Source organism: Rhinoraja longicauda, chromosome 20, assembly GCF_053455715.1.
Source record: "Rhinoraja longicauda isolate Sanriku21f chromosome 20, sRhiLon1.1, whole genome shotgun sequence".
In the NCBI taxonomy this organism is placed as follows: Eukaryota; Metazoa; Chordata; class Chondrichthyes; order Rajiformes; family Arhynchobatidae; genus Rhinoraja; species Rhinoraja longicauda.
The window spans coordinates 38,729,362-38,750,846 of NC_135972.1; the positions used below are offsets into that span (position 1 = coordinate 38,729,362).

General features: G+C 46.0%; 1 protein-coding gene across 1 annotated transcript in view; it reads right to left on the reverse strand.

Annotated features, from left to right (window-relative positions):
• LOC144603738 (suppressor of tumorigenicity 7 protein homolog) overlaps positions 1-21,485 on the reverse strand; it is a 196,153-nt gene that overhangs the window by 166,909 nt on the left and 7,759 nt on the right. The gene's annotated exons all lie outside the window — the stretch shown is intronic.

Sequence of the window (21,485 nt, forward strand, 5' to 3'; positions counted from 1 at the left end):
TAAATAAACACAGAGTACTATTTAAGGGAGGAAACTTGCAAACAACTGCAGCACAAAGGGTTTTGGGGGCCTTCGTGCACAAAACACAGAAACCCCACACACAAACGTTGGTAGGAAAGCCTAATGTTGGTCCTCTTTTCAAGAGGGTAGGAGCATAAAGGTAGGGACATTTTACTGCAATTGTAAAAGGATACATCTAGAGTTTCAGTTTCAGCTTAATTTATTGTCACGTGTACCGAGGTACAGTGAAAAGCTTTTGTTGTGTGCTAACCAATCAGCAGAAAGACTATACATGATTACAATCGAGCCGTACACAGTGTATACATACATGATAAGGGATTAACGTTAAGTGCAAGGTAAAGCCGATCAAGGATAGTCCAAGGGTCATCAAAGAGGTAGTTCAGCACTGCTCTCTGGTTGTGGTGGGATGATTCAGTTGCCTGATAACAGCTGGGAAGAAACTGTCCCTGAATCTGGAGGTGTGCGTTTTCACACTTCTATACCTTTTGCCCGATGGGAGAGGGGAGAAGAGGGAGTGGCCAGGGTGCGATTCGTCCTTGATTATGCTGCTGGCCTTGCCGAGGCAGTGTGAGGTATAAATGGAGTCAATGGAAGGGAGGTTGGTTTGTGCGAAGGTCTGGGCTGCGCCCACAATGTGCTGCAATTGTTTGCAGGCTTGGATGGAGCTGTGAGCATCTTTAGTCCCGAGTTTAAGATACTATTATACTGGAATTCTGGAGGTTCACTCAGATTATCCTTGATCAGAAGGGACTGTTCTACGAGGAAATGTACAAGAAGTCGAATCTCTCCCCACAGGAGCTGAGAAGAGAGACAATGATATTGAAACATATAAAATTCTTGAGGAGCTAGACAGGCTGAATGCTGACGATCTTTCCTCTCCTGGCAGAATCCAGAATCAGAAGGCATGGGTTCAGAAAAAACGATCCCATTTAAGATCGATATGCAAAAGAATTTCTTGTCAGAGGGCTGAGAGTCCACAGAGCCAGAAAGAGCTCGAGTCCTTGAGTACATTTAAGCTTGAGATAGTTATAATGGTTGTAATGATAAACGTGGTTTCCCCCCTGTTGTCAGAGATGGATCCCTCACCCAAATCATATCCTCCCCAGGTACCTTCCCCTGCAACCACAGTAGGTGTAACACCTGTCCCTGCACCTCCACCCTCACTAGGGTTGCCCACATCCCGTATTTTGGGCTAAATTAGTTTGTCGCATACGGGACTGCCTTTGTCCCGTATTAGGCCCGGACGGCGCTGTAGGCCCGGACACTGTAGGCCCGGACGCTGTGGGCCGGACACTGTAGCCCAGAGGCCGCTGTAGGCCCGGACACTGTAGGCCCGGGCGCTGCCTAACGGAGGTTGCGTAGCAACCCGCCTCCCGGTCCGGGCGGCCACCATTGGTGGAGCGGGAGCACGTGGCCGCTGGCTGGGTGAGGTCACGCGGGGCAGTGATGTCACCCTTTGTCCCTTATTTGGGAGTGAGATAGTTGGCAATCCTATCCCTCACATCCATCCAGGGACACCAGCAGTTTCTCCAGGTGAGACACAGGTTCACGTGCACCTTGACAAACCTCATCCACTGCAGTTTAACTGTTATGGGGAAAGGTCAGGAAAATGGAGTTGAGGAATCGTGGATCAGACATTGCCCTTTTGCAAGGTTGGGCGGGCTTGAGGCAGTGCCTAATTTGTTCTTACATGTTGCAGTGTTATGACCTTGTGATGATTACACTACACATGCAGTGGAGTTATCTCCACTACCTCCACTACATGGTTAACTGTGTAAGGCCAACATTTCACTTTAGCTGCAACGTCAAGTTGTACTGGACAGAGTGCCATCAAATCAGAGTCGCATTGTTTCTGCTGTCACAATTTGACTGCTCACGTATTTTCAGTAGACATTAGTAGTACTCATTAGCCGGCTCCCCAATACAATAATTTATGGTGGAAATGTGCGATGGGACACTGGGCCCTCTGATGGACAAACGCAAGGCATGTTATCCCTTCACAATTGCTGCTGCAAGGCTGAGTTTTATAAAATACTTATTTCATTACCTGCTCACCTGTATTTGTCTTTATCAGTTTATTTAAGAGATAGTGGGTTGAAAAGAAAGACAGAACAGTGGTATAGCAGTAGAGCTACTGCCTTACAGCGCCAGAGACCCGTGTTCGATCCCGTCTACCGGCGCTGTCTGTTTGGAGTTTGTATGTCCTCCCTGCGACCTGCGTGGGTTTTCTCCGAGATCTTCGGTTTACCCCCACACTCCTGAGACGTACAGGTTTGTAGGTTTATTGGCTTGGTACAAATTTATATTGTCCCCAGTGTGAGTAGGATAGTGTTAATGTGTGGTGATCGGCTGGGCGGTGTGGACTCGGTGGGCCAAAGGGCCTGTTTCCGTGCTGTAACTCTAAACTAAAATGGTTGTGATAGTCAGGATGTTACAAAAATTTCTACCAACGCACTAATGATAGAAATAATATTTAAATTTTAGTGCTGGCCCCAAAACATATCCATATTAAAATGTGCATCAATCTGTGACTTCTGAACAATAGCTACAATATTTTTAACTTTGAAATTATTTGCTAATTCATCCATCGAGCTGCTGTCGTACCTGGAGTTTATGGATGCTGTTAGGGTATAAAGCCCATTAATTTGACATAGGAACATACACAAGTGACAGAAAAAAGTTGGCCAAAAGCAGCCATCATTGGTGCCGCATACAAGGCTTGGCCTAGTAATAAATCGTGTTTTAGTTTAGCTTAGAGATACAGCGCGGAAACAGGCCCTTCGGCCCGAGTCCGCACCGACCAGCGATCCCCGCACACTAACACTATCCCACACACTCTAGAGACAATTTACATTTATACCAGGCCAATTAACCTACAAACCTGTACGTCTCTGGAGTGTGGGAGGAAACCGAAGATCTCGGAGAAAACCCACGCAGGTTACGGGGAGAGCGTACAAACTCCGTACAGACGGCGCCTGTAGTCAGGATCGAACCTGAGTCTCAGGTGTTGCAAGCACTGTAAGGTAACAACTCTACCGCTGCGCCACCGTGCCACCCTGAACTGATAGAGTATATAGAAATATTATTTCTATATTATTTCTCTGAACTGACACAATGAAGGTAGACGTGAGATTGAACAGAAACAGTAAATGTTGGAGATACTAGACCGCGGCTTTAGAAGACTGAATAAATGAGGCCTCAGTGTAACAGCACCAGTCGCAATGAAACCACAGCAACAAAATGGTGTCTCAGGAACAAGCAGGCCTGTTGTCACAGTGGGTCAATACTCAGATTTTCTGAATAACATCAGCCACAGTCGGTGCAAGAAAAGAAAGTAAGGCAACAATTCAGCAAATGCTAACATCACCATACAATCAAGGGACCTTGTTCTAAAATACCACTGCAAAACAATCTCATCTACAATCATTACTGGTTCTCGCCATGGTTTTGTAAAAGTCATTTCACCTGCAAATCAAATTAATTATTGTTTGAATGTCGGTTCTACATTTCTGCCCTAGTAGAGAGGATCTAACACCTTTAAGCTATTACCTAGCATAAAATGCATGCTTCATTTTCAGTTGAATGTGGCGCTAAGCATATTTATTGAAGACAAATTAGCATCACCAAGAATGGCACTCCTAATGCACATTTTTGTAAGTCAAGATTTTTATAAAGCATGTCATTCTCCCTGCAGTTTAGTTTAGAGATACAGCGTGGAATTAGGCCCTTTGGCCCACCGATAGGGTTGCCAACTTTCTCACTCCCAATTAAGGGACAAGGTGACGTCACCGCCCCGCGCCCCACGTGATCTAACCTTGCCTGCGACCACGTGCTCCCGCTCCACCAATGGCAGCTGCCTGGGCCGGGAGGCGGGTTGCTATGCAACCTCCGTTAGGCGGCGCCCAGGCCTCCGGGCCTACACTGTCCAGAGGTAGACACAAAATACTGGAGTACCTTCAATTTTGTCCAGCATCTGCAATTTTTTTCCTTTTACACTGTCCGGACCTACAGCGTCTGGGCCTACAACGTCCGGGCCTAATACAGGACAAGGGCAGTCCCATATGGGACAAACCAATTTAATCCAAAATGCGGGATGTCCCGGTTAATACAGGACAGTTGGCAGCCCTACCCACCGAGTCTGCATCGATTAGCAATCCCCGCACATTAACACTACCCGACACACACCAAGGATAATTTACATTTATACCAATCCAATTAACCTTTGGAGTGTGGGTGGAAACCGAAGATTTCAGAGAAATCCCACGCGGTCATGGGGAGAACGTACAAACTCCGTACAGATAGCATCCGTAGTCAGGATGGAACTCGGGTCTCCGGCGCTGCAAGGCGCTGCAAACCGCTGCGCAACCGTGTCACCCCTCAAACTACCGGTAATTTATGAATTGCAGTGCTTAGAACATTGGTGTATTCCCGATCAATTGTCTTTGATGGCAGTCCAGCAACTAGGTTGCTGTCTAGTTTAACTCTCCTCATTTTTAAAAGTCAAGATTTTCAATTTCCATGAATCAGATCCCACAATTTAAAAAAGATGCAGAAACTGGACAACGTCCAGAACAGTAAGTGGCAGTGAATGCTCAAAATAGCTGCCACCGTCCACTCTTAAAAGCAGGGCCTTCCTTGCAACACATGTGCACTGCACTTCTGAACAGATGTGATTCCTGGCTCAAAGAGGACCAACGCATCAGTGAATCTGCCATTGATTTAGAGATTGATTAAAATGTTGGCATTTGTGGAGACTTTTCCAGCACAAAGAAAGGCAGCCTCTGTGTACTGCAGCAGCTGCTCCTTAAATTGATCAGTCCTGCAGCTACTTATGAAAGAACAATCATGGCTCTTCAAGTTCTCAAACCGAAAGTTGATGACTTATTGAGATTGACGTTGTTTCCAGTTACGTCACACTTTAAGGATCGCCTCATGCTCGCTGCTAGAGAAGTTCTTGCTTCAGTGGAAGGCAATTTCATTAAATAAAATACCACCGTTACCAGAGAAAGGCCACATGCAGACTGGAGGAACAGCATCTCATTTTCCTCTTGGATAGCTTACAACCCAACCAATGAACGTTTTTTTCTCACACCATCTCCCACTATTCCGCCCCCTTATCGCCTCCCTCCCCTTCCAATGCTATCCCATCCTCTGGCCTTACAGTTCACTCCTCCACCTCTACTTATCTTACAGCCCTTTGTCTCCTTTTCTTTTACTTTAGAGATACAGCGTGGAAACAGGCCTTTCGGCCCACCGGGTCCGCGCCGACCAGCGATCCCCGCACATTAACACTATCCTATACCCACTAAGGACAATTCTTACATTTATTAAGCCAATTAATCTACATACCTGTACGTCTTTGGAGTGTGGGATGAAACTGAAGATCTCGGAGAAAACCTATGCAGGTCGCAGGGAGAACGTACAAACTTCGTACAGACAGCACCCGTGGTCGGGATGGAACCCGGGTCTCCGGCGCTGCATTCGCTGTAAGGCAGCAACTCTACCGCTGCGCCACCGTGACCACCCTGGCCTTCGCCCACCCATCTGCCAATCATAGCCACCCTCACCCATATTCACCGATCATGTGCACGAATGAACTGCGGATGCTGGTTTACACCGAAGATAGACACACAAAATGCTGGCGTAACTCAGCGGGACAGGCAGCATCTCTGGAGAGAAGGAATGGGTGATGTTTCGGGTTGAAACCCTTTTTCAGACGAGTCAGGGGAAAGGGAAACAGGAGATATAGACGGATGTAGAGAGATATAGAGCAAATGAATATGCAAAATATTAACAATGATAATAGAAACAGGCCATTGTTAGCTGTTTGCTCGGTGAGAACGAGAAGCTGGTGGGACTTGGGTGGGGGAGGGATGGAGAGAGAGGGAGTGCAGGGGTTACTTGAAGTTAGAGACATGAAGAGTCATACCACTGGGCTGTAAGCTGCCCAAGCGAAATATGAGATGCTGTTCCTCCAATTTGCAATTCGCCTCACTCTGACAGTATTGATCTCTTTAACTGAGGATTCAGTATATTCAATGTACATTAGAGAATATTTATTGGCTAACATCTGGAATGGGTGGATTGATTTATAAGGAAATGTTGGACAGTCTTGTATCTGCTGGAGTATCAGAAAAGTGAGAGGGAACGATTGAAACATATAACGTCTTGAGGGGCCTTGGCAGAGTGGAGAGGTTATTTCCTCTTGTGGGAGAATCTAGAATGAGGGTGACGTGTTTGACCACTTAAGAGGGAAACAAGCTCACTTTTTTCCCACTCACTATTCTTGGAACTCTCTTCACCAAATAATGATAGAAATATGTTCTTTCAATGTTCTTTGGGCATAAGTGGTTAGATTCTTGACAAGTTACGATTACCGTTGATAGATCTAAATGCAGCCAGTCAGCCATAATTTTATTAAAAGATGTCGCAGGTTCAAGGGGCCGAATGGCCTGTGCCTCCTAAGTTGCACATGTGTAGCAAATGAATGGTGCTTGTTTCAAATCTATGATCACTGTTGGTAAATAACTTACAACATCCACCTTTAAGCATTAACATAGAAAATAGATGCAGGAACAGGCTATTCGGCCCTTCGAGCCAGCACTGTCATTCAATATGATCATGGCTGATCATCCTAAATCAGTACCCCGTTCCTGCTTTCTCCCCATATCCCTTGATTCTGTTATCCCCAAGAGCTATATCTAACTTTCTCTTGAATACATCATTTGTACATGTAGGATATCCGTTTATTCTAATAAGCTCTGGAGAACCTGGCTTACTCTCATTAATTACAGCTCTCTTATCCCATAAATCTGAGTGAATCTTTGTTATCTTCCCCTGTAAAGCGAGTGAATCTTCCCAAAGCTCAGGAGATCGTAACTGTACACAGTACCCCTAGCTGTGCTGAGTTGCAGCTTGACTTTCTCATTCGCAGAGCAAAAGCCCAGCTTGCAGTAAAAGCTAATACAATATTTTCCTGCCTTTTTCTTGCTCTATTAACATAGAAAATAGGTGCAGGAGGAGGCCATTTGGCCCTTCGAGTCAGCACCGCCATTCATTGTGATCATAGCTGATCATCCACAATCAGTAACCTGTGCCTGCCTTCTCCCCATATCCCTTGATTCCACTAGCCCTTAGAGCTCTATCTAATGCTCTTTTAAATCCATCCAGTGAATTGGCCTCCACTGCCTTCTGTGGCAGAGAATTCCACAAATTCACAACTCTCTGGGTGAAAACTTTTTTCTCACCTCAGTTTTAAATGGCCTCCCCTTTATTCTTAGACGTTAACATGTTAACTTTACAGATTTGTAACAGACATCTTGTTAAACCACATCGGCTGTTTATCCTGTTCACTGCTAAGTTTTTTCCACTATTGACCGGAGTATACTCTGGGGTGGCACTGAACAGGTTAACAATGTGCATCAAGGAAATGTGAATGGCACAATCTGGTTTATCCATGAAGATTATTGGAAAGCTGTGTTTCAGTAAAGATTAGTCGTGACACCAGCCATCCCTCTGATTTGTTAATGCAGCTGACGTGAATAATTCTCGATGCTCTCATGTTAAAATTGTTTTATTAAATATTAATAGGAATTAGCCCATAATCTCAGGCTCCAGAAAGTTCAGTTTCAAAAATAACTGAAGATATTTAAATGTGGTGAATCGACTCACTTTCATTTTAGATAGACACAAAATGGTGGAGTAACTCAGCGGGACAGGCGGCATCGCTGGAGAGAAGGAATGGGTGATGCTTCGAGTCAAAGTCTGAAGGAGGGTCTCGAACCCGAAATGTCACCCATTCCTTCCCTCCAGAGATGCTGCCTGAATCCCGCTGAGTTACTCCAGCTTTTTGTGTCTATCTTTGGTATAAACCAGCATCTGCAGTTCCTTCTTACGCAGAGAAAGTTTTTAATGGCCTGGGTCAGGCGTGTATCTGATCTGTGAGGTCAACTTTGTTTATCACCAATCTAGTTACTGCTGCCATTAAAAAATAATCGAGGACTCTGCTTCCACTACCTTTGAGGAAGGGAGTTCCAAAGAATCTTAACCACCCGAGACTTTGATAGAATGGGGCTTATTGTTGGTGGGAGCACAACAAACAGTGCTGCCCGTAGACATAAGGAACTGCAGACGCTGGTTAACCAAAAAAAGACACAAAGTGCTGAAGCATCTCTGGAAAACACGGACAGCTGACGGTTCAGGTCGGGACCTGAAGACTGATTATGATGGTGACGGAGATGGCTGGAAGAGAAGTGAGGCCAGGACAAAGTCTGGCAAGTGCTAGGTTGATGCAGGTGAGGGAGGAGGGGGTTGTTTGGCACATGATTGGACCAAGGCTAGAGATGACAAGGTAAAAAGTGAGATAAGGATAAAAGAGGCATGAATTGTGAAGCCAGAGGAAGGATTGTAGGTAGAAGGGGACAGGGGAAGATAGAAGGTGAGAATTGGGTGTGCATCCAGATCTGGCTCAGGAAAGAGTGGGGTAAAAGGTTGGGGGGGGGGGGGGGAGAGTGGGTATAATGGTTGGGGGGTGGAGGAGGAGAGGTGTTTGTAGGTTAGTTAATTAAAATTGGAGAATTCGTTGTTCATACCATGAGGTTGTAAGCTACCTAAGTGGAATATGAAGTGCCGTTCCTCCAGTTTTCCAGCTTGCTTGTGGCCTCATTGGTTAGTAACTGGGAGATCCAGCAGGCCTTGGCAGACCAAGTGCAAGTGTTTGTGGAAACGGTCACAGTTTACGCCTGGTCTCGCTGATGTAAAGAGGCCAATTGGGAACGCCAAATGCAGTAGATGAGGTGCACATGAACCTCTGTCTAACCTGGAAGGACTGCTGGGGTCCCTGGATGGAGGTGAGGGAGAAGATATAGGGACAGGGTTACAGAGGAAAGTGCCTGGGGAGGAGGTGGTTTAGGTGGGGAGGGGTGAGTGAACCAGAGCATTGCGGAGGGAGCAGTCTCTGCGGAATATGGAATGGGGGTGGGTAAGACAAGTGGTGGGAATGTCAGAGAATGGTGTGTTGAACGTGGTAGCTGCTGGGGTGAAAGGCGAGGACCAGGGGAACTCTACCCATGTTCCATATGGGGGAGGGGAGCAAGAGCAGATCTGTGGGGCCGAGAGGAGTTACGGGCGAGAGTTCCATCTCTGAAGCAGGGGAGGGGGGGGGGGGGGAACCACGTAGTGTTGCCTCACATCTCCAGAGTCCCCGGTTCGATCCTGACTGCGGGGTACAATCTGTGTGGAGTTTGCACGGTCTTCCTGTGACCCCACATAATGCCCTAGTTTCTTCCCATGTACCAGACATTTGCTGGGTGGCAGATTACTGTCAGTAACCTTGAGTGCAGGAGACTGGCAGGAGAATCAAGGTGGTGCTGAGATGCACGAGAGGAGGAACAGCTCACAGGGAAATGAGTGGGAGATTGGGAATGATACGGTTGCCTCGAAAGCCAGCAAAAATCAATGGGCTGAACGCTTCTTTCTGAGTCATTCGGCAATAGGGACTGCTGATTGATATATTCAACAATTAACTCTCAACTATTCTAACCATAAGCAAGATATGAAGTGCTGTGGTAACTCAGCGGGTCAGGCAGCATCTGTGGAGGGAGGAGCATAGGCAACATTTCAAACTGAAGAAGGGTCCCGACTCAAAAGGTTGCCCATCTCCCTCCACAGATGCTGCTGGACCCACTGAGTTACTCCAGCACATGGTGCTTTGCTCAAGATTTCAGCGTCTGCCGCTCCTCGTCTCTCCTTTTCTAATCCTAACTTGCTTTGGTTTCTTATCTTTTCCATCCTGAAGCAAATCTGTCATGTAGTCTGAAGTTGCTTAACCTTGCACACCGACTAAGTTGCCTGGGGAAGTAAACCTTAAACATCATCACTTGCTGGAGGTGGGCGTGGAGGCAGGCCAGTGCTGGCTTATTGAGGTTGCAAGAGTGACATAGTGGACCGAAGATCTTTGAAGCCTGCTAGTTTTTGCGTCCATCTTCGGTTCAAACCAACATCTGCAGTTCCTTCCTACACAATATGTACACATTACAGCCGCCCACATTACAGAGCGTTGCATTCTTAGAAAACCATTTGTACTATAATTTCCCACAATATGAAACTCCATTTCCCATTGAATCCCATGCTGTTAGTGGAGATGTGTTCCTCTGGGCAGCCTTTCTGTCAACAGTAACAATGACCTGTTGGTTCACAGTTGTGTGAACACTTAAGCAAATGCCCTTGTCGTTTCTAATGCAAATTTCTTCAGTGGCCAGCAGCTGTAATGGGAGACATAATCGTCTACAGATGTTTATCACCTTCTAGCTCTTAGTGTGAATGGAGACATACATTTTAAAACGTGCAACAAATGCAGGCAAGATAATTTAATGCTATAATTCTCAACAAATAACAGTGGTGATTGAGATTTATAACTTGCTGGCCTGCTTCAGATGCTTATTTGGTAAGAGATGAAGCTGTTAATGTGCCAGGAGGCTCAGTCATGAAATAAATAGAACAAGATCTATTAGTTGACACGTTCTTTGGCACGTATACTTACAAATAAACTGAAACCTGCAGATGTAAGAAATACTGAGGCAACAACCGTTGCAGCTTTTCGTCTAATCTCTTGCAGACCAAATGGGAGAGGAGAGATCATCATCATCATATCATCATATATATACAGCCGGAAACAGGCCTTTTCGGCCCTCCAAGTCCGTGCCGCCCAGTGATCCCCGCACACTATCACTATCCTACACCCACTAGGGACAATTTTTACAATTTTTACATTTACCCAGCCAATTAACCTACATACCTGAACGTCTTTGGAGTGTGGGAGGAAACCGAAGATCTCGGAGAAAACCCACGCAGGTCACGGGGAGAACGTACGATCAAAGGGCTTAATTAAGAATAGAAGGGGTGTTAGATGTGGCAGTGATAACAAAGGACGATATCGAAGGACTTCTTCCTCAACGTAAAATTCTTTTATTTTCTGATGAACGATGTACCTAACAATGTATCTGATGTAGATTTTTCTTTTAAAGATATTTTTAATACAACTGGTGGGAATTTTTCCAATGAATAGATTCCTTAAGATGCCTGCTGCAAATAATCTCAAAAGAATATTGTAGGGCAGAGGGGCTACCTGTTTTGTTTTTAGTTTAAAGATACAGCGCGGAAACAGGCCCTTCGGCCCACGCCGACCAGCGATCCCTGCACATTGACACTATCCTACACACACTAGGGACAATTTACATTTATACCAAGCCAATTAGCCTACAAACCTGTACGTCCTTGGAGAGTGGGAGGAAACCGGAGCACCTGGAGCAAACCCACGCAGGTCACGGGGAGAAGGTACAAACTCAGTACAGACAGCACCCGTAGTCAGGATGGAACCCGGGTCTCTGGCGCTGTAAGGCAGCAACCCTACCACTGCACCACCCTGCCACCCTGGAATACCATGTATTTGTGCCAGGTCCGAGTTCAATATCTTCAATACTCTTTTCCTTAATCAACCAAAGGCTGTGATGACGCATTGAAAGCTGTAATGAATTTCATCGCTAGTATCTGCTTCAACAAGGACTGGCTGGCCAAGTAAGGGAAGAGGCCCACATATACTAGGTTGTGCCATGAACCTTAATTGTTGGATGCAGCAGCAGGGGGCAGATTAGCAGAGCTCCTGGGTCCTGCGGATGTGAGTGTAAGGCCATTCCTCACACATGCTTTGGTGGGCACATTAAGCATGCATATAAGCAAGCATCATCTGCAAACTGCAGCCTAATTACCAAGCTTCAGGTGTCTTTGAATGTGGAGTGTGTAGGAAGGAACAGCAGATGCTGGTTTAAAATGAAGATAGACACAAAATGCTGGAGTAACTCAGCAGGACAGGCAGCTTCTCTGGATAGAAGGAAGGGTGACGCTTCGGGTCGAGACCCTTCTTCAGACAGTCAGGGGAGAGGGAGACACAGAGATATAGAAGGGCAAGGTGTGAAAACGAGACATCAAAGGGGACGAAGTTCAAGGAAAATGTAGAATAGATCATTGTTAGCTAGGGAAAAGTGACAACGAAGCATACAGAGATAACATTTAATCAGAGGGCAGTCAGAATAGTTGAAGAACTAGGATGGGAGGGGTGGAGAGAGAGGGAAAGCAATGGTTACTTTAAGTTAGAGAAGTCAATAATTGGATGTTGAACGGCTTCCTATTTAGAAGGGTGGGCCTGAGGTCCTGAGGGGTTTTATTGGGCTTTGTTGTTGGTGATGTGCAACATTGTAGTGCAGTGGATTGAGGGAAGTATTGGAGCAATAACACAGCTTTGTATGACGTCAGTCTTCAGTGGGAATGGTTCTGCTGCGGGTCGGTTGGTTAGCTTCATGATTTGTATGTCATCATGGAGCCAGTGTAAGATGGAGATGAATCTCTGTGATCAGCCCAGCTTGTTGAGGATATTCCACCGTCTCTCCGCCCTGATGGAGTTCTCCCTCAACCTCAGACAGACCAGACACACAAAGCTGCAGTAACTCAGCGGGGAGACTCCAGCATCTCTGAAGAAAAGGAATAGGTGACGTTTCCGGTCGAGACCCTTCTTCAGACCCGAAACGTCACCTGTCCCTTTTATCCAGAGAGCAACTCTGACCCAGGGCCGTTTTTACAGCATTATGGGCCCCCGGGCAAAGCAGTGTACTGGGGCCCCTACCGTTACTCTCCCCCACCCCCCTTTCCCTACCAGCCCCCCCCCTGTCGTGCCGGCGAAAAGCACTTACCGAAAAGCACTTAGCGATGGACTTAGGGTGCTACATTGTTGCGAAAAGCACTTACAGATCGCTGTGAGAAGCACTTAGTGACCGAAAATGTTGCGAAAAAAGCACTTATTGAACATACATTTTTAAAGTAGTATTTATTTATTGCAAGTCACTTAACATACACAGATCAGCATGGGGCCCCTATGCTCGTGGGGCCCCGGGCAAGTGCCCATCAGGCCCATGCGTTAAGACGGCCCTGCTCTGACCCGCTGCATTACTCCAGCATTTTGTGTCTATCTTCGGTGTAAACCAGCACCTGCAGTTCCTTCCTACACTCTTCCTCGATCTCACCAACTGCTGGATATCTACACTACCAGCTGTAGTGAACTTGCACAAGAGATATTATGACATCCCGCATCAGCCCATCATTGATCTCTGTGAAATAAAAGGCAGTGAAGAAACCCAGTGTGTGTGTTACTTGCAAGTTATATGGAGTTACAGCTTATTAAAGGAGTAGAACTATTATTATCTTGTAATATAACACTGCTGGTGAGTTTACAACATGTGTGCCAGATTGAGCTGTTAATAGCCGACTGTGTAGTCTTTCTGCTGTTTGAAAGTGCTTGAACCTATGTTTGCCAACAACACTTGCACATGCTGACAGTGAATGTCGAGAGGGCAGTTCTCCAGCTTGAGTCGGCAGTACAGAATCCAACTTCTGCTTCAGCGTGTACATCTAATGGCAGCTTCCAACAGATAATATTCACCATCGTTTAGCTGCCTCCAAGTTCTTGGAGAACCATGAGCTAGTACCAATGTCACGAAGCACAGGCACAGCACAAAGTTTAAAGATAGAGCCGGCCGGAGCGGACTTAGCCCTCTTCGCAAGTAAGGTCATAAGGCCATAGGTGATAAGGAGTAGAATTAGGCCATTCGGCCCATCAAGTCTACTCCGCCATTCAATCATGGCTGATCTATCTCTCCCTCCTAACCAAATTCTCCTGCCTTCTCCCCATAACCTCTGACACCCGTACTAATCAAGAGTCGATCTGTCTCTGCATTAAAAATATCCCCCAACGGCCTCCACAGCCTTCTGTGGCAAAGGGTTCCACAAATTCACCACCAGTTTGTAGAATGTTTGCACAAAATCAATCCAAGTAAAAGGTAAAACTCCAGGCAATCTCTACGCAGCATAAACACGACGTGAACTATAAACTTACCATCAATGACCGCATTATTGCAGGATAATATTAACTCAATCTCCAAACTGCTTGGAAGTCTCATTTTACAAAAGTTGAGTTTTACACAAACCATCAGCAGTCATTGATTTTAACGCTTCTATTGAGAACAGTTGTGTGAAAAGTAAAGTGACGTTGAAGGATGCAATTCAGGCCATCAAGTTCATGTCAACTCGGGTGGGACGGTGGCCTTACAGCGTCAGAGACCCGGGTTCAATTCTGACTACGGTCTACTGCACGGAGTTTGTATGTTCACCCCATGACCTGGGTGGGTTTTCTCAGCGTTCTTCAGTTTCCTCTCAAACTCCACAGACAGGTTAATTGGCTTGGCATCTCTGTAAAATTGTCCCGAGTGTGTGTAGGACAGTGTTGATGTGTGGTGGGGATTGCTGGTCGGTGCGGACTCGGTGGACCAAAGGCCCCGTTTCCGTGCTTTATCATTAAAATAAACTAAACTAAACTCGCAGAGCAAATCCATTCCCCCACTATTTTCCCAGCTACCTAATCTCCCTGCAGTCCCACTAATTTAGTTTAGTTTAGAGATACAGCGCGGAAACAGGCCCTTTCGGCCCACCGGGTCCACGCCAACCAGCGATCCCCGCACATTAACACTATCCTACACACACTAGGGACAATTGTTACATTTACCAAGCCAATTAACCTACATACCTGTACGTCTTTGGAGTGTGGGAGGAAACCAAAGGTTTCGGAGAAAACCCACGCAGGTCATGGGGAGAACGTACAAACTCCGTACAGACAGCGCCCGTAGTCGGGATCGAACCCGGGTCTCCGTCGCTGTATTCGCTGTAAGGTAGCAACTCTACCGCTGCGCCAACGTGCCGCTGGAATTCTCCCCAGATCCTACCTATTACTTGACAACCCACCAACCCACATGCACCAGAGTCTAGCTGGACACTCACACAGTCACAAGGGAATGCATTCAGCACCACAGGTCAGAACTGACCCCAGTCGCTGGAGTTGGGAGGTAGTAGCTCCACGAGGCACCCCTTGAAACGTGTGAATGTTTTGAGTATCTGAATGGGATGCAACCCCACAGATGGATCTCCAAAGTGTTAAAGGCAGCTTCCAGCAGATAGATAATATCCACCACCATACAGCTGCTCCCAAGGTCTTGGACAATAAGGTTCAAAAGGCAGTAGCATTTCCTTTTCCATGATTTACCAATGCTTTACTGAGAACACCAAAAATGTCCCAATTGCCTATTAACATACCTGACCAATATAAAAATATGTCTCATAGTGATGCAGTTTGCTGCAAATTTGATCAGAATTGTAATTTTCCACAGTCACTTGAAGAATGCACATTCTTTATATACAAAGATAGACACTAAATGCTGGAGTAACTCAGTGGTGTCAGGCAGCATCTCTGGAGAGGAGGAATGGGTGACGTTTCGGGTCGAGACCTTTCTTTATCTGCGAGATGGCAAATGCATAACATCAGAGTCTTTCCTAACATCATCACCTACTGGCAAGAACCTGCAACTACAGCTGTACCAAAAACTCGTAAATATATGATTTTTACTCCAAATTATTTCAAGGGCAGTTTCTGAAAATTGAAAAGTGAAACGGACACAATTTTTTAAATCATATTTTGCATTTTTAAAATAATTTAATAATGCCCAGATTTTGCCGTTTGTTGAATGTGACCAGATCTTGCAACAAGCCCAAATTTGTCTTATTTTGTAGTCGCCGTTGTGACAGATGTTCACTATTAAATCTGTCCTGTTCAAACCAGCCAAGATATCCATCAGCCTGAAGAACCACATTCCACATACAGATCTGCATGTTGTTTGAAAAAAAAAAACTGCTCTCAAACTTCAGACATTTTAGGCAGTGGTATTTTTAAACGTCGTAGCAAATTTCCCAGGAGCTAAGTCAATGTTAATTGCAAGGCAACCAACAAGCTGTCCCATTATAACTGTTTTGTCCTCAGGAAAAGTGCCAGTTCAGATTGTTGTGCACCACATTCTAATATATCACCAACAAGGAATGAGAAGAGGACATTTTTACGATACTTCACTGCAGTTCAAGAAAACATCTTCTGCTGCTGTTGCTTTATCTTAACAATGTTTGAAAAGCACTGTAAATTCTACCTTTCACAAAGAAAAACACTTCACAAAACAAAGCAACCATTAATTTCCCCGGATTCCACCTCCCAACCTAAAGAGCCTCTCTCATGGGAGCTCCACACACCAATGCAAAAACACCAGGTCTGTTTCTGAGTCAGAAAGAAATACTGCACAGAAACAGGCCCTTCACCCCATTGTCCACACCAACCATCACCCACCACTTTACAGTAATCCTACATTAATCCCTATTTTTTAAATCTACGCTACATTCTTGTCAACTCTACCCAGATTCTGCCAATCACCCACACACTGTGTAGGGATATTGGAGGAAACTCATGCTGTCACAGAGAGCTCGTGCAAACTCTGCACAGACAGCATCTAAGGTGAAGATTGAGCCTGGTAGACACAAAAAGCTGGAGTAACTCAGCGGGGACAAGCAGGCAGCATCTCTGGAGAGAAGGAATGGGTGACATTTCGGGCTGAGACTAGGGTTGCCAACTGTCCCGTATTAGCTGGGACATTCCGTATTTTGGGCTAACTTGATTTGTCCCGTACGGGGCCGCCCTTGCCCGGTATTGGGCCCACAGGCCGCTGTCGGCCGGGACAGTGTAGACTAGCGGAGTGTGTTCAGGGAACAGGGCCGGATGTGTTTGACTAACGGAGGTTGCGTAACTCTGTATGCCAAGGCCACAGATGAAAAGGCTGTCAGATAAAGAGAGGAGTGAAATGCAAAGCTAGAGTGGGGCACGGGAAGAGAAGGGGAGAATTCAATGTTCATACCGTTGGGTTGGAAGCTACCCTGGCAGAATATGAGGCGGGCTTCCCCCAGTTGTGTGTGACCTCACACAGGCAATGGAGGAAACCCAGGACAGGAAGGTTGTTATGGGAATGGGAAGTGGAGGTGAATGACTAACAACCATTTGAACCTCTTGATTTTGTTGAGGGTGGGGAAGCAGCGACTTTCAGGCAATCTTCTGAAGCTTCGTCAGCTAAAACAAAGGTGGCCTGTGGCTGTGATGTTGCCATGTCAGGGTTTGCTGAATCTTGGTGACTAGTGGTGATAGGCACTTTAGCAAGGAGCACTTTTCCTACACAAGGAGTGAGCACTTGCACTAAATTAGACAGCATGACCCTCAGTGAACATCGTTGCAACACTTTTTAAGATCTCAGTTGAAAATCTTTCATGGGAGGTAGAATGAAGTTTAAAGCCTGAATTTCCAAACTGCTGGCTATTTAGTTTTGTTTAGTTTAGCTTAGTTTAGTTTAGAGATATAGTGCGGATGGGTTGACTGCTTCAAGAGGAAGTTGATGGAACTTTATTGCGTTCCATCACAGTGAGGAATGTGGAATCCACTGTGGTGGATGTTTATGCTAACTTTTATGTGGTTATGTGTCTTGTTGCTTTTCACTTTGTATGGCAACTCAAATTTCACTGTACCATAATTGGTACATGTGACAATAAACTGACCTTGAAACCTTCAAAAAGGCTCTTCGGCCCACCGAGTCCGCGCTGACCAGTGATCCCCACATATTAACACTATCCTACACACACTAGGGACGATTTTGCATGTATACCAAGCCAATTAACTTACAAACCTGTACGTCTTTGGAGTGTGGGAGGAAACTGAAGATCTCGGAGAAAATCCACGCAGATCACGGGGAGAACGTACAAACTCCGCACAGCCAGCACCTGTAGATTTAGAGAGATACAGCGCGGAAACGGGCCCTTCGGCCCAACGGGTCCGCGCCGCCCAGCGATCCCCGCACATTAACACTATCCTACACACACTAGGGACAATTTTTACATTTACCCAGTCAATTAACCTACATGCCTGTACGTCTTTGGAGTGTGGGAGGAAACCGAAGATCTCGGAGAAAACCCACGCAGGTCATGGGGAGAACGTACAAACTGTAGTCGGGATGGAACCCGGGTCTCTGGCGCTGAAAGCACTGTAAGGCAGCAACTCTACCGCTGAGCCACCTGTATGCACCACACATACAGCTGAAGGCCTGGTTCCACGCTGTATCTCTAAACTAATCACAATGTTTAAATTATCAGATACATGGATAAGAAGGGTTTGGAGGGATGTGGGCGAAACGCTGGTAAATGGAACTATGTGGATTGGCACCTGGCACCAGTATAGCAAAGGGGATTACAGAGGGATGAGGCAGGAGCTGGCCAAAATTGACTGGAAGGAGGCCCTAGCAGGGAAGACGGTAGAACAGCAATGGCAGGTATTCCTGGGAATAATGCAGAGGTTGCAGGATCAATTTATCCCAAAGAGGCGGAAAGACTCTAAGGGGAGTAAGAGACACCTGTGGCTGACAAGGGAAGTCAAGGACAGCATAAAAATTAAGGAGAGGAAGTATAACATAGCAAAGAAGAGTGGGAAGACAGAGGATTGGGACTCTTTTAAAGAGTAACAAAAGTTAACTAAAAAGGCAATACGGGGAGAAAAGATGAGGTACGAGGGTAAACTAGCCAATAATATAAAGAAGGATAGCAAAAGTTTTTTTAGGTACGTGAAGAGGAAAAAAATAGTCAAGGCAAATGTGGGTCCCTTGAAGACAGAAGCAGGGGAATTTATTATGGGGAACAAAGAAATGGCAGACGAGTTAAACCGTTACTTTGGATCTGTCTTCACTGAGGAAGATACACACAATCTCCCAAATGTTCTAGGGGCCTGAGAACCTAGGGTGATGGAGGAACTGAAGGAAATCCACATTAGGCAGGAAATGGTTTTGGGTAGACTGATGGGACTGAAGGCTGATAAATCCCCAGGGCCTGATGGTCTGCATCCCAGGATACTTAAGGAGGTGGCTCTAGAAATAGTGGAAGCATTGGAGATCATTTTTCAATGTTCTATAGATTCAGGATCAGTTCCTGTGGATTGGAGGATAGCAAATGTTATCCCACTTTTTAAGAAAGGAGGGAGAGAGAAAACGGGTAATTATAGACCAGTTAGTCTGACATCAGTGGTGGGGAAGATGCTGGAGTCAATTATAAAAGACGAAATTGCTGAGCATTTGGATAGCAGTAACAGGATCATTCCGAGTCAGCATGGATTTACGAAGGGGAAATCATGCTTGACAAATCTACTGGAATTTTTTGAGGATGTAACTAGGAAAATTGACAGGGGAGAGTCAGTGGATGTGGTGTACCTCGACTTTCAGAAAGCCTTCGACAAGGTCCCACATAGGAGATTAGTGGGCAAAATTAGAGCACATGGTATTGGGGGTAGGGTACTGACATGGATAGAAAATTGGTTGACAGACAGAAAGCAAAGAGTGGGGATAAATGGGTCCCTTTCGGAATGGCAGGCAGTGACCAGTGGGGTACCGCAAGGTTCGGTGCTGGGACCCCAGCTATTTACGATATACATTAATGACTTAGATGAAGGGGTTAAAAGTACCATTAGCAAATTTGCAGATGATACTAAGCTGGGGGTAGTGTGAATTGTGAGGAAGATGCAATAAGGCTGCAGGGTGACTTGGACAGGTTGTGTGAGTGGGCGGATACATGGCAGATGCAGTTTAATGTAGATAAGTGTGAGGTTATTCACATTGGAAGTAAGAATAGAAAGGCAGATTATTATCTGAATGGTGTCAAGTTAGGAAGAGGGGATGTTCAACGAGATCTGGGTGTCCTAGTGCATCAGTCACTGAAAGGAAACATGCAGGTACAGCAGGCAGTGAAGAAAGCCAATGGAATGTTGGCCTTCATGACAAGAGGAGTTGAGTATAGGAGCAAAGAGGTTCTTCTACAGTTGTACCGAGCCCTGGTAAGACCGCACCTGGAGCACTGTGTGCAGTTTTGGTTTCCAAATTTGAGGAAGGATATTCTTGCTATTGAGGGCGTGCAGCGTAGGTTCACTAGGTTAATTCCCGGAATGGCGGGACTGTCGTATGTTGAAAGGCTGGAGCAATTAGGCTTGTATACACTGGAATTTAGGAGGATGAGGGGGGATCTTATTGAAACATATAAGATAATTAGGGGATTGGACACATTAGAGGCAGGAAACATGTTCCCAATGTTGGGGGAGTCCAGAACAAGGGGCCACAGTTTAAGAATAAGGGGTAGGCCATTTAGAACGGAGATGAGGAAGAACTTTTTCAGTCAGAGAGTGGTGAAGGTGTGGAATTCTCTGCCTCAGAAGGCAGTGGAGGCCAGTTCGTTGGATGCTTTCAAGAGAGAGCAGGATAGAGCTCTTAAGGATAGCGGAGTGAGGGGGTATGGGGAGAAGGCAGGAACGGGGTACTGATTGAGAGTGATTAGCCATGATCGCATTGAATGGCGGTGCTGGCTCGAAGGGCTGAATGGCCTACTCCTGCACCTATTCTCTATTGTCTATTGTGGATTGGCACCTGGATCGGCACGGATGAGTTGGGCCAAAGGAATCTACATCATCTCAGTTTAAGCATCCTCACTTATACATTAGCAGACACACCTTAATCAGGCTAAATCCACAAAGTAGGGCTTCCTATTGTAGATGAAGAAAATGATCCTGGGATTTCAGGGCCCAGCTATAGCTTTATACTTGCACTTACTTCTTGCTCTCCTTCCAGCTCTAGATGTTCACCGGTTAATTTATGGTGATCTGCAAATGCAGCAACATCTCGTCAGCTGGCAATGTGAAATATAGTTACCTGGAGAATGGCTGAGAAAGTATTTTGTTCTGCGCAGCAGAAACCTTGCCCTGCATGCTGTACCTTTAACAGATACAGATAAACAGATCACCAAAGTTTCCGATGAGGAAGCGGAAGAAAGTAGCCAACGGGAGAGGAGGAGTGCAAAGGAGAGCACAGCAGTTTTGCCAACTTTGCAACAAGGTTTAGTTTAGAAATATAGCGCAGGAACAGGCCCCTTCGGCCCACCGAGTCTGCTCCGACCAGTGCTCCCCACCCACTAACACTATCCTACACACACAAGGGACAATATTTTACAATGACACCAAGCCAATTAGCCTAAAGACCCGTACGCCTTTGGAGGGTGGGAGGAAACCAGAGATCCCGGAGAAAACCCATGCGGTCACGGGGAAAACATCCAAACTCTGTCCAGACAAGCACCCTTAGTCAGGTTCCAACCCGGATCTCTGGCGCTGTCAGGCAGCAACTCTACCGCTGCGCCACCGTGCCGCCCAAGGCAGTGAGCAAAACTGATATGTAAATAAATAGATCAGCCTATTTTGTTCCATTCAGCAAGACATAATCTATAACAATCTGGTGCAGCACTGAGGCCGTGAAAGGTGACAGACTAAATGGTGGAGTAACTCAGCTGAACCTGAAGAAAGGTCTTGACCCGAAACGTCACCCATTCCTTCTCTCCAGAGATGCTGCCTGACCCGCTGAGTTACTCCAGCATTTTGTGTCTATCTTCGGTGTAAACCAACATCTACAGTTTCTTCCTACACAATG